The following is a 14,061-nucleotide window of genomic DNA, read 5'->3' as shown; positions in this document are numbered from 1 at the left end:
TAGTCACTATTTGCTCCTCTCAGCTCCAAGTATCAATAATGGAAGTGTCTACCACTTCATCTACCGATCTGTAGCCCTCCTCTTCATTATCTCCCAAGTCAACAACATCAGCAATGTGTTCAACATCCAGTTCTACAATTTTGCATGAGCCTATAAGTACATCACTTTTAAATATTTCTACTAATGCTCCTATTGTATGTGCTCCAGTTAGTGTTCCACCTATTATTACCTCAATTTTGGGTAGCACATTAGTTTTTGATTCAGTTAGTACTCCTCTCATTTTTCCTCCAGTTAGTCGTATTCAAGTTTGTATTGCAAGTCCAACTATCTCTACAATTATCTCTATTCCTAAGTCCAAGGTAGTAATGTAAAAAGTAGAACCAAGGACACCTCTAAAACTTCTACTTACTGAAAAGGAAATTGATGATGCTATTGATTTGGACAAAGAGATTCTAATTCCCAAGTTGGATCTGGATACTACTACAGTTGAAGAAATGAGACTGGTTAGTCAGCTTTTGGAACAGAAGGCAAGGCAAAAATAGCTTAGAGAGGAAAGAGATAGAGAGTTTAGAATAATTGAAAGTGCAAGGAATATAATAATAGAGGCTATAGGTATTGATGTGGATTCATCTCAACACATTTTACTACAATTGGAAGAAGCAATAAATAAGTTCAATGAGGACACATATGGTCAAGAGAAGTTAATTGAAAAGGCAGGGAAAAAGTTTGATAATAAGGTGCTTGAGCACATTGCTTAGCACATTGTCATAAACCAGGTAGAGCTATCTTCAATTTTGAGTAATCTTGAACATTCTTTTACCAATGTAACATCACTTTTTTCCAAGCTATGTGATGTTACTAAGTACACCAAAGAAATAAAAGAAAAATTGAATAATATTGATGTAGATATGAAGGCCAATGCTCAAAGGTTGTAACTTGACCCCAGCTCAAGCTCAGCACATCACATTAAGGTCATATTTTTGTCAGATATGCAGGCAGAATTGCTAAGAGAAGAAGCAAGGATCATGTCCACATTGATAGATATCCAAAACATGATCCTTCCAATCATGGACACAATGTAGAAACATATTGCATATTCAAAGTCATTGGTCCAAGATAACAATTTTTCAATTGCAAACTATATGATTGAACTTTCAACAGAAGTTCAAGTGGCACTCTCCACCTACAAAATTTTGCAAGACAACTGGGATAAGACACTTGCTCTTATTCTAAAGGTACATTCTGAGTTTTTCTCTCCTTTTGGTGTCTCTATTTGAATATATTGTATAACTCTTTGGCATTATTGTCAAAAGGGAGAGTAAGAGATATTTTGTGAAGAGACAAAGGAGGAGAGAATAGTTTGATATATGTACAAAATAAAAGGGTGAAAGACTATGTATATATTATGTCTTATGTATGAGGGAGATATGTACAAATGTTTTTATAATAGCTTTACAAAGATAAATTTTAAAAAATCAAATATCAGTATGTAAGTCTTGGCTTATAAGTGTTTTTGTCACTAATGCCAAAGGGGGAGATTGTTGACATTATGTTATTTTTGTCACTATTGACAATATTTATTCAATTATGTATGGTTACCAAGCTCATCACTCAATCCCTAGTGTATACCGAGCAATCCAGTGATAACCAGGTTCTACAGTTCACACTAAGCATTCTAGAAGCTACCTAGTGAATATAGACAGTGTGTAGTCTAGCAGTTATCATCGAGCAGATAGTGGTCACTGAGCTTTATAGTGTCTACCTAGTCATCAATTTCTATGATGTGAAGCTAGTGTCTACCGAGTGATGGGATCAGCAGTGTTTACCAAGTGCAAGCAAGGTAAACAACATATTTAGTTTCCATTAAGTGACACTATATCTACTGAGTCTCCAATGGTCACCGAGTTCAAAGCTATGTTGTGTGATTAGTATGGACCGAGCCTCTACTTCTACCAAGTGTATGATGATGCCAATTAATGTAGTGGATGTTGAGTACCATAAATTCACCAAGTTAGCTTACTAAACCCAAGTTTCTACTATTTGGCTGACTTAGTAATATTTTGCTTGCTTATGTTTTAACCGGACTTGTAATTGTAAATATTGGAATGGTATATATATGTAATTCATTGTATCATACCAATGTATCATGGATATGTAATGTTTTGAGAAGAGCGAATGCAAATCAATAGCATAGTAGAGTATTTAGCAAGGTCTACAAGGAGCAGTAAAGTTATATCAATCACAAGAGGTGATCTGTACTTCAAGGATCTAATAGCAATCAAGTTGTAAGTCAGATCTACTATTTCATCCTAATAGGTGAATCAATTTTCTAAATCCTTTAACAAGGTAGACTTAACAATCTTTCTTCAAATCTCTTAAGAGAGTGCATACTTTATTGTATGTTTGTAAAACCTCTAACAAGGTGGATCTAGAAGTCCAAATTTTTCTTAATAGGGAAGATCATCATAAGTGGTCAATGTAAGCCTTAACAGGCCAACTTTATATTGTAGTAGTGAAGTTTTGTGGGTATCATCCCCACCCCAGTTTTACTTTCTATTTGGAAGATTTATGAGTCACCAAATTCTGTGTTCATGTGTCATGAATGTTTATCTTTCAATTTCTCATGCATGCAGTAGATTAGATGAATTAATGGTGAATGGATTATTCTAATTAAGTGTTGAATTAGTTTAAAGTTTTGAGGTTACTAATTCACCCCTCCCCTCTCAATAACCTAGCTAGTCTTGATTATTTCCAACACATACAATGATTTCTTCATCTGGTATACCATATATCCTTCTTTTATCAAAGGAAATCCTTCATGATTCTCAATGTATACTTCTTCAAGCTCTCCATTCAAAAATGTTGACTTCACATTCATCTAATACATTTTGAACTTCTTGTTTTCTGCATGAGCCAAGAATATTCTTACTACTTCAATTCTGGCAATAGATGAAAATGTTTTTTCATAGTCTATACCTTCTTGTTGTGAATATCCTTTGCATACTAGTCTATCTTTGTTTCTCACAACCTCACCTTGTTCATTCATTTGATTTCTAAAAACCCACTTGGTTCCTATAATATTTTTGTCCTTTGGTCTAGGGACCAATTCCCATGTCTCATTCTTTACAATCTAATCTTGTTCTTCCTTCATTGCTTGATTCCAAAGATCATCCTTACATGCTTCATCTAAATTCTTTGTTTCAACTTGAGAAATCAAACATAATTCTTCACATACTATGTTTCTTGTCATAACTTCTCTATCTTTGCTTCCAATAATTTGATTAGCAGAGTGATTCTTTGTCAAATTCTTGTTTTTTGTTGGTGTTACTATCTCAATTCTTACTTATGTTCTAGGTTTAGATCTTGGTTCCTTTCTCTATTCCACAACTTGGATTCTATTTTACAAATAATTGTTAGTCTCATAAAAAGTTTCAATATTTTCTTGGATTAGCTTAGGATTAGCTTCCTCATCATCAAAACCATAATCAAACATTCTTTCTTGAACTCCAAATTTCTCATCTAATTTTACATTTGCACTCTTAATAATAGTCTTAGTCCTCTATTAAAAAAATCTATAAGATTTTTTTATATGAATAACCAAGGAACATACCTTCATCACTTCTTGCATCAAAATTACCAACATCATCATCTCTCTTGATATAACATTTACTTCTAAATTTTTTGAAATACATTACTAATGGTGCATGTCCAAACCATAATTCATAAGGTGTATTTTTTGTGCCTTTTCTAATATGCACTATGTTCATTGTATACACCATTGTATTAATTGCTTCTCTCCATAATTTCTTTGATACATCATTCTCAAATAATATAATTTTTGTTGCTTTTGTTAAAGGCTTGTTTCTTCTCTCATCAATACCATTTTTCTCAAGAGTCTTAGGGACTGATAGTTGACTCTTAATACAATTTACTTCACAAAAGTGTTCAAATCATTCGAGCTAAAATCTCCACCTCTGTATGATCTTAAATATTTAATCTTTAGTCCAAAGTCATTCTTAAATATATTCTTAAACAACTTAAACTTCTCAATGTAATACCCCTAAATTGGCACATTGGCATTCTGAATCAATTTTGGTGCATCAATCTTACAACATCAATTTCTTGATCAATTAAGTGCTATTATACTAGGCATTTCTGGTTCTAATTGTCTCTACTTGACCTTTGATCAATTAAGTCCTATTATACTAGGCATTTCTGGTTCTAATTGTCTCTACTTGACCTAAGTGTTAAATACAAAAAAAATTCAACCTGTATTAATCACATACTTTATTTAATTCCTAAATATTGACTGAAATATGCTAAATTAACCTTCTAATTGAATTAATTTAATTATAAGTCCTAACACTTTAATTAAATTAAAATCCACGCCTTTAGCTAATACACATGAAAAAGGAATTAAACATATTGATTTAATTAAATATACACATCATAATTGTTGAAACTAATTATTTAATTAATCAGAATATTAGATTATGTCATAATATTTGAATAGAACAATATTCTTTTCTAATTCATCTCACATGAAAAGGGAATTAAAGATATTAATTTAATTAAATATCCTCATTATAATTGTTGAAGCTAATTATTTAATTAATTAGAATAATGGCTATGAGCTCATTTTTGAATGGATCAATATTCTCCCCTATTTCATCTCATTCAACTCCATCAAAAATGGGGGACCAAATCTCTCCTCCAATCTGAACCGTACATCTATTTTAATCATGACCTTTTCTTGGGTCCAAGATTCTATAAAAGAGACCCTCAACCTCTCATTTGAGGAGGATGAAAGTGAAGAGTATCAAACCATTGTTTGATTTCATACTCAAGCATTTTACATTTGAATCTCCATTACTTTTTACATGCTTATCATCTAGATTATAATGCATTCATTTAGCTTAATTTGCTTCACATTATGCTTAAATTAATTTGAATATCATCTAGATTCATTCATATATTTGTATACGAAAACTCAAAAATCAACATTAATCTTGCATTTGTATTCATTCAAATCCTTTGTATTACTTTGGTCTGGTTACTGAACTCTCAATTCTGAGAGCATATAGTCAAACCCTGTCTAGTTAGAAGGAAACATATCACCTTATGCAAACATTCCAGATGAATAACCTCATGCTCATTCTAAGATTTTATTGACAAACAATGATCATGTTGAAGCTTGTGGTTAAATTAGAGGCCCATATTTAACACTCACATTTTTGGCGCCCACTGTAGGGTAGAAAAATCAAATTTTTGGCCTCATTTATCTTCATTTTTTACATTCAGGATTATGTTCAATACAATACAACAAAATCTTGCATGCAAAGATATTTTCTCACACAAGAATTATGAATTCTCACATTTTTCTTTGTTCTTTCTCATGCCAAGTTGCATATGCTCGCATCGTGAAAGCATTCTCTCGCATGGCACAAAGCACTTCCTCGCACGGCCTAATGCAAAGTCTCATGCAAGACTTGACAATAGAAGATCCAAAAAAATTCATTTTTAAAATCTATCTAACTTTTTTTTTGAAGCATTTATTTTGTGATTTCTAATTTCTGAAACATCATAATAGTTGTTTGCAAGATGATTGTTGAAGATACCTTGAAATCAACACACAAATTTTGCTAATAGTTTGATTGTAGGATTTTTATCAAAGAATTTCTTGTCAAAGACAATTCAAACCCACTCAAACAATGTTTCCTTTTACATGCTTTTCAATTCACATAGTCTAAATAGACCTTGTGAACTTCATATGGTTCTAGACAAAAAAAATAGGGGATTATGCTCTTTGCTTCTTGGAAGTCTATTAGTTTGCATTTCCTCACACCATACTCTATACTTCCTCACATGAGTATCCAATATTTCTAGTGTGAGATTGTACAAGAATGCTACCAAACTTGTCAAAAATTGGTTAAACTTATAGCCCATCATTTTCTCATGCAGTTTATTGCACAACTTTGTGCAAGAAAAGAAATTGGGAATTGTCATTCCATTTTCTCACATTAGTCTACATACTTCCTTGTGTGGGTCTACCAAGATCCTCATGTGAGATTTTGTCCTCATACTGTCAAAATTTTCTCAAATTGGTCTGTCAGAGTTACTTACTCGCCTCAAAATCATTTCCTCAAACGAGTCTGTCAGAATGTGTCAAAACCAATGAGCTATTTTAAGCTTCCTCATCAAAACTCAATCCAAATATGGTTTTTATCCAAGTACACTAAGTCATTCCTTTGTCTGCAATAGTCTAAAACTTAGACAACTTGCTTAGTTTATCAATTATGATCTGCATATGAACTAGTCATGTTACTGTGCTCTCTTATTTTCTTTATTGTGTCATTATCTCTTTTGTCACAATAGTCAATCTCTTGGTTCTTCTATCTATTTCTTTGACTACTCATACCATGGTATACATCACATTTACTTTGTGTGGCCTTTGTTTAAACTTTTTCATAAGTCATTATCTATGACTATTGCAACTAGGAGTGGAAATGTGTTTCCTCCCCATAGACCTAGAAAATGTAAAGATGGAGGTAGGAATTATGGTAGAGTTCATTCCCAGTTATACATATAGTTTGAATATAATGAAGGATCATCGCAATCTCATTCACATGTTGGTCCACCTAGCACTTGACAAGTATTTTCCATAAACTTGTAATAAGTTAGGAATCCATTATTTCAAGAGCACTGAGATATTTACAAGACACCTACATCTTTAAATAGAATAGTTGAACTTCTATTTGAGACACCTATACGTCCAAAACAAACTAAAAACTTGTATACCAATTGAATGATAAACCATGATCAAGAAACTAGTGAAAATGGTAGGAAAGAAAATAGAGAGAAATTCCACAGAACCAAAAGGCTCAAGGATTTTTACACCGACACAAATGACTATGGGGATACTGAAGAGATACCCCCAGATGACATAGAGAAATGACGTAAAGACAAAAAATTATAGAAAATGATGGAAACCTTACTCCATGATGAGAAACAAAATTATTTCCTCAAACTCACTCAAGAAGGAGAAAAACTACCTCAAAAATATAATGTTGAAACAATTGTCATACAAGAAGAGGAATCTAAAACTTCCAAGTTACAAAAGAAACTCCAAGCCATGCAAGATCAATTGGCCCAAATGTTGAAAGAAAAAGTTAAACTAGCTAAACAATACATGCTAGAAATTATTTGTCCATTTTCTTTTGACAAGGATTTGTGCATGCCTCCTTTTCCTAGAGGAGTTGAGCTACCAAAATACAAAAAGTACTTAGGAACATCTGATCCCCAAGGTCACTAGAGTAAGTTTGGCTCTTTGTCCATGGAATTCATACACAATCAAACATATCTCATGCACTTATTTCCATGAAGTCTAGGTGGCCAAGCTATGGAATGGTTTTCATGATTACCTACTAGAATTAAGACTTTTTATTAGATTACCAATGTGTTCATACAACAATACTGGCATAACATCCAACATCTGATTAACATAAGAGATATGTGTAACCTTTAACAAAGAGTTGGAGGACCTTTCCTAACATTCCTCCAAAGATGGAGGCATCTTTACACCAAATATTCATGAAGGATACCTGAGACTGAAAAACTTGATATATTCATGGATAATCTCTTACCTGATTTTAGGTATAAATTATAGCTTCAACGTCCACATACATTTGAAGACATGATTACACATGGTATATAAAAAGAGGATTTTATGGTAAAGAAAGGTGAGTTAACCCTTCAAAAAGACATCAAACAAGGATTTACCTCTAGAAAAGACAAGTCCAAGTATGTTAATAAAAATTGAGAGGTGGTACATAATGGAGTACTGGAAAATATCACTCCCAAACCTCCTAACGTAGCTTTTAATCTCACAGATAAAATGCATGTATCTAAAACCATTGAACAAGCTACTACAGACTACAAGACACTTGGAAAAAATGCTAAAAAATCAACTTGGGTTTCTTGACCCAAATGTGAATGCACACCTCTGGGTGAACCTCTTGAAGTGGTCTACAAGAATCTACTTCAAAATAAGATTATTACTCTACTTGATAATTCTCGTCCTTATGATCCAGAACCATGACCTACATGGTGGAATGAGAACACATATTGTGAATACCATCAAAACAAGGGTCATACAATAAACAACTGTATTAATCCGAGATAAGGTTCAAGACCTCATTGATGATGGTGAAATAGTTTTGGGTGGACATAATAAGAATTATAATCATAAAGATTTTAAAGAGCCATTTCCTCATTATGAAAAGGGAGAAAATTTTGAATAGAAAAATAACAAGGTCAACTATACATATACCAATGATGATAACGTAATCAACATGGTTGAACCTTTGGACTTTGAACATTGTGATGTAATCACAATTAAAGGAAAAATGACAATACAAAACCTAAGACTCCATTTTTTCTAAGAGGAGTCACATCTCTTACATTTGATCCAGAACAATCACAATTCTATGCTAATGCTATCACATGTTCTCATGCTAAGATAGTACTCAATTGCCCTATGCCTATTCTCCTAAAGTTGATCAACATAAAGACAAACATGTTGCTGGTCCAATCAGCAAGAACACAAAATTGTCACATCCTCTACTATTGCAAACTATAGTATCCTTGAACAATTGCAACAAAAAAATTCTCAAATATCATCTTTGAACTACTTAAAATCTCACATACTAATAGGAATATTCTTGGAAAAGCCCTCACTAAGGCAAGCATACCTCAAGATCTTGATCTTCATCAGTTTCAATCTATGGTGAAGAGGATGATAATTTTTTGAGTCATCCTCACAATCAACCGTTGCATATTGAAGTCACGATCTATTAGAAACACATCTATTGTATGCTTATAGACAATGGAGCTGGTCTTAATATATGTTTTGCTAGTTTTCTTACACAATTGGGTTACAATGAAGATTATATTGATCCTCACCACAAAATCACCATCAAAGCATATGATGAGGTAGAACAAAACTCCTTAGGTCGTAATGTTTTGCTTCTTCAAGTTGGTCCTATAGAACAAGATGTTATTTTTTAGGTCCTTGATATACCTTTGGCATAAAACATATTATTAGGAAGACCTTGGATTCATGAAATGCAAGAAGCACCTTCAACATACCATCAATGCTTGAAGTTTAAGTTCCAAGGATTAGAATTTACTATACATGTTAATACTAGTTACATGTGTAACATGTTCAAGTCCATAGACAATTTTGTTCCTACCAATAGAGATTCTACAGATAATCATGTCAATAAGCTCAAAGAAATGGAGAAGACTCTTAAGCTAAATAAAATTGGAATGGGTGAATATCACATTGAGCCAATTTTGTCTTTGACATCTCTTCTTGAATCTCTCTATCATTATGGGAGACCATATGAAATGAAGAGACATTTTTCAATATCACCTAATATTGTATTCAAAGGTTCCTTTATACAAGCCACTATACCTCTAGAAGATGAAGATGAAAATAGAGCTATTATTGCTTGGTTATACAAAGAAGAAGTCCTAGCTGATCTCATAGACCAATCTCATGAGATAACTCCTAAATAGTATGGACAAGGTCTTAAAATGATAAAATGCCTTGGCTACAAAGGCAATTTTCCTTTAAGACATAAAAACAAAGGACTAATAGACCCAATCAAAGAAACATCTAGATAGTGTAATGACACAGCAGACCCAGGCTTCAAGAAAGTTCCCTTTCATCTAGGGATCAACAAATTTGTACCAAAATATAATAGTTCATCTAAATATGAGTCACAAACTGATTTTGACAACTAAGTGGAAAGTTTTGATGATGGTGATAGCTTTCTTTATCCTATTCCACTAGATCTTGCTACATTCTTTGTAGAGCCATATGGCTTTGTACCACATGTCAGTATTGCTAAAGCTGACAGTGATTCTTCTAAGAATACTACTAATACTCCCCTAACTCAAAAGGAACAGGGTGATTCTAGTCATGCTATTATTTTTGAATGACTTTATCAAAATCAAGAAGATAATGAAAGTGGAGAATTGGAATCCATGATCGTTGGGAAATACTATAATTTTCCTCCATGTAGCATTGATTCTCAAGATTGTGACTTTGATTCCCTCTTAGATGCAACTTTCAATTGAGAGGACTACAAGGAAGAATTCAGCCTATTCACTGGTTCAAGCTATAATGGAGATGCCTCCACCTTGAAACATCAGTCAAATGAGAGGACTACAAGGAAGACTTCAGTCTATTCACCGGTTCATATCACATTTAGTAGATAAATCACAACCCTTCACTAAAACTTTGCATAAGGGTGTGAAATAAAAATGGAATAGAGATTGTGATCAAAGATTAACATAGATCAAGCAGTATCTTGATAATCCACCAATATCAATGCCTCCTATTCTTGGGAAGCCACTCAATTTGTACATCTCTACAATAGACTCATCTTTAGGTATCTTGCTAGCTCAAGAAGATAGCAATAATAAGGAATAAGTTATTTAATATCTAAGTCATACATTGAACTCATATGAGATGAATTATAGTATTATCAAGAAATATTGATTGGAAATTGTTTTCACTTCTTCGAAGCCAAGGCACTACATGCTTGCTTATACTATGAGACTGATTGCAAAGACTGATCTATTAAAATACTTTCTCAGTAAAGCTACTCTAACAGAAAATAAAGAATAAATGGGTTATGATCTTGAGTGAATTTGACATTGAATATGTAGAATGGAAAGATATCAATGGACAAGGAATCCCTGATCAACTAGCAGACACACCATTGCAAAGTCACCAACCATTGAATGATGAATTTCCTGATGAATCTATTCTACTACTAACACACCAAACATGGGTTATGTTCTTTGATGGCTCCTTCACACAACAAGGATATGGTGCTAGAATTCTATTCATAACACCACATAAATATTCTCTAGCTAAGGCAACAAGATTTTATTTCCTTGTACAAACAATATTGTTGAATATGAAGCCTTGATCAATGGAATGAAAATCATCATTGAATGGAGGGTAGATGAACTGAATATCTTTGGTGACTTGAAGTTGGTGATCAACCAAGTTAATGATATCTATTAGAAAAAGGATGAAAAATTGACACCTTACAAGAGAATGGTTGACGATTTGAAAAAATACTTTGCAATAGATTCCTTAGGCAATTAACAAGGTGGTCAATGCAATGGCTACTCTAGCTTCTATGTTACAAATGCTAGAAAATAACTTTCAACATGAGCTTCTAGTGGAGACATTATCCTACCCTTCTTATGATTCCCCTAAATCCTGAATGATTTGTTATGTCATAGGACATGATTCATCTCATTACCACTGCATATATTCCTATATATGTGACTAGATTATTCTAGATACTCTAACCTAAAATGAGAAACATCATTTTATCCAAAATGATTCACGATATGTCATCATCACTAACGACTTATTTAGGAGAGGTCTCAACAGTATACTCCTTAGGTTTCTAGAACCCAAAGAGTCAAAACATATGTTACTTGAGGTACAAGAAGGCATTTGTGGATCACACTCAAATGGCTTAACATTGGCTCGCAAACTTATTAGAGCTGGTTACTATTGGCTTGAAATGGAGAAAGAGGCAATCAAATATGTCAAATCTTGTAAATAGTGCCAACTGCATGGAAATATAATTGATGCTCCAGCTAGGGAGCTAATTCCTTTCATCACACTTTGGCCATTCCAACAATGGGCCTTTGATTTGGTGGCTCGGATTCATCCATCTTCTTTGAATGGACACAAGCTCATCATCACAACTATAAACTACTTCACAACATGGGTAGAGGTAGTCCCTCTTGATGAGGCTAATGGAAAAATTGTAACTCTGTTCATTCTTAACTACATCATATGTAGGTATGGTGTACCATCCTCCATCATTACTGATAATGGAGGATAATTCAAAAACAAAGATGTCAAAGAGTTTTGTTCAAAGTTCAAAATAACGCAACATTTTTCCTCCATCTACTACCCCCAGGGTAACAGACAAGAAAAAGCATCCAATAAGGCTATTCTCAAAATCCTACATCAGATAGTTAACAAATCTAAAAGGGTCTAGAACCTTCAAATTAATCTAGCTCTATGGGCTCATAGAACAAGTATCGGGACCCCTACAGGAACAATAGCCTTTTCTTTAGTATATGGAGTGGATTTTGTGCTTCCAATTGAGGTTAAGATTTCTACTTTGTGAAGCTTTTTTGAAAGGCCTCATTACTAATGATGACTATAGAATATCTTAGCTACAAGAGCTAGAATTCTTGGATGAATGTTGGCAAGTGGTGTTCGATCATCTACGAGCTTGCCAAAAGTGGATGTCCAAAAGGTACAATAAGAAAGTCAAACCATGTAACCTACAAGTGGGTGACCTCGTTCTGAGGGAAACCCCTTGGAATCAATAACAATAGGTACAAAAGGGAAATTTTGAGCCCAACTAGCTTGGTCCATACATTGTCAAGCTATAGTGTTCAGATCAAGTTCTTATCAACTCTTGATTGTTGAAGGAGAGTCTCTCAAGTAGTTGATCAACACCCTTTATCTAAAATAGCTCTACAACTGATATAATTTTGACAATCTTTGTACAATTCTAAATGTCCTAGAAAAAAGAAAAAAGAAAGTCTAAAAATTGCAAAAAGTATTGCAAAATAAGTTTATTATCCTCATGAAAACCTAGCAAAAGGCACCTTGGTAATACCAAAAACATTGAAAAATATAAAATAAAAATATATATATAATTTGAAAAACAAGAAAAGTGTCATTGATGAAAACCTGGTGAATAGGCATCGTGGTAGCAAAAATAGAATCTCTAGCAAGAAGGTGAAAACCTGGTAAACAAGCACCTCTTATTACAAATGCTTCATCTTGCAGTGCATCTTCTGGTTCTCATATAGTTGCTTTCCTGCTTTCAATTACTTCGCATTCCTGCTTTTAAAAAATCTATTATTTCTAAAAATAAAACATTTTTTGTTTAATATTTTTTTAATTTAAAAATGAAAATTTAGCATGTACTCTACTAATAAAAATTATTATTCAAAAGAATATTAATTGAATATAGATTTTTTATGTACAATTTTTAAATAATGATCTAAGTATATATTTTATTTTTAACTAATGATCTAAGTATATATATTTTTAAAACCCTTAAAACCTATCAAGTAATTATGGAGTAAAATATATATTTTAACTAATACTCTTGAAAGTGTAAATAGTTTACACAGTGGAAGTTTCCAGAAAGTGAGGATATTTGATTTCTTGTAATGAGGGATAACCTTTATTCTTTTTGCAACTAATCTCACATTGGTTTATTTGAAATATTAGCATTGATTTTTAACAAATTACCATTATCAATCCGCAACCCACCACATATAACTAGAGCAAACCAAACTAGTGAATTTAAAATTGGGGAAGTACATACCAATCGATTATGAATGACAAGGCCTAAAATGAATGACACAAGTTACACTCTTCTCTTCTATATAATATATATTCATCCTTCACTCCCAACCACTAAATCTTCAAGATCCCCTAGCCAATTATTTATTTGCACAAAGTTGAATAGCCAATGCCCAGAGGATGCAAAATTTGAACATGAACACCAACATTTTTTTATTTTACTTTCATTTCACCAATTTGAAACATGACAAGGGAGCTCTAATAATTGAAGAATTCAAGGCTTCTAATGTGAATTCATTTTGGATTATTGGCCACTAGTACTTTTTTCAAACAGGAACAAGTTATTTGACATTTACTTGAGCATAAGTGAGTTTCATTAAGCGTCTAGGTGATTCGATTTTAGAGGAATGTCCCCTGGGATTTGTGTCAAAGATGGATTGGAAAAAAAATTGTCCAAATTTTTTTTCAACTTGTTGGTGGTAAAAAGTCATTTTTACCCCTAGCATATATAGAAATTCCTGACTCAAAGTTTATTTTAAAATTATCTATTTGGTTGAAAAAATTAATTGAACCACTATCGAAGACTAATAATTATAATTCCAAGAAAATATATCAATAATATTAAAAAA

Source organism: Cupressus sempervirens, chromosome 10, assembly GCF_028749045.1.
Source record: "Cupressus sempervirens isolate cs-2001-9-10 chromosome 10, ASM2874904v1, whole genome shotgun sequence".
Taxonomy (NCBI): domain Eukaryota; kingdom Viridiplantae; phylum Streptophyta; class Pinopsida; order Cupressales; family Cupressaceae; genus Cupressus; species Cupressus sempervirens.
The sequence above is the reverse complement of the archived record's forward strand: the minus strand, read 5'-3'. Positions refer to the sequence as shown.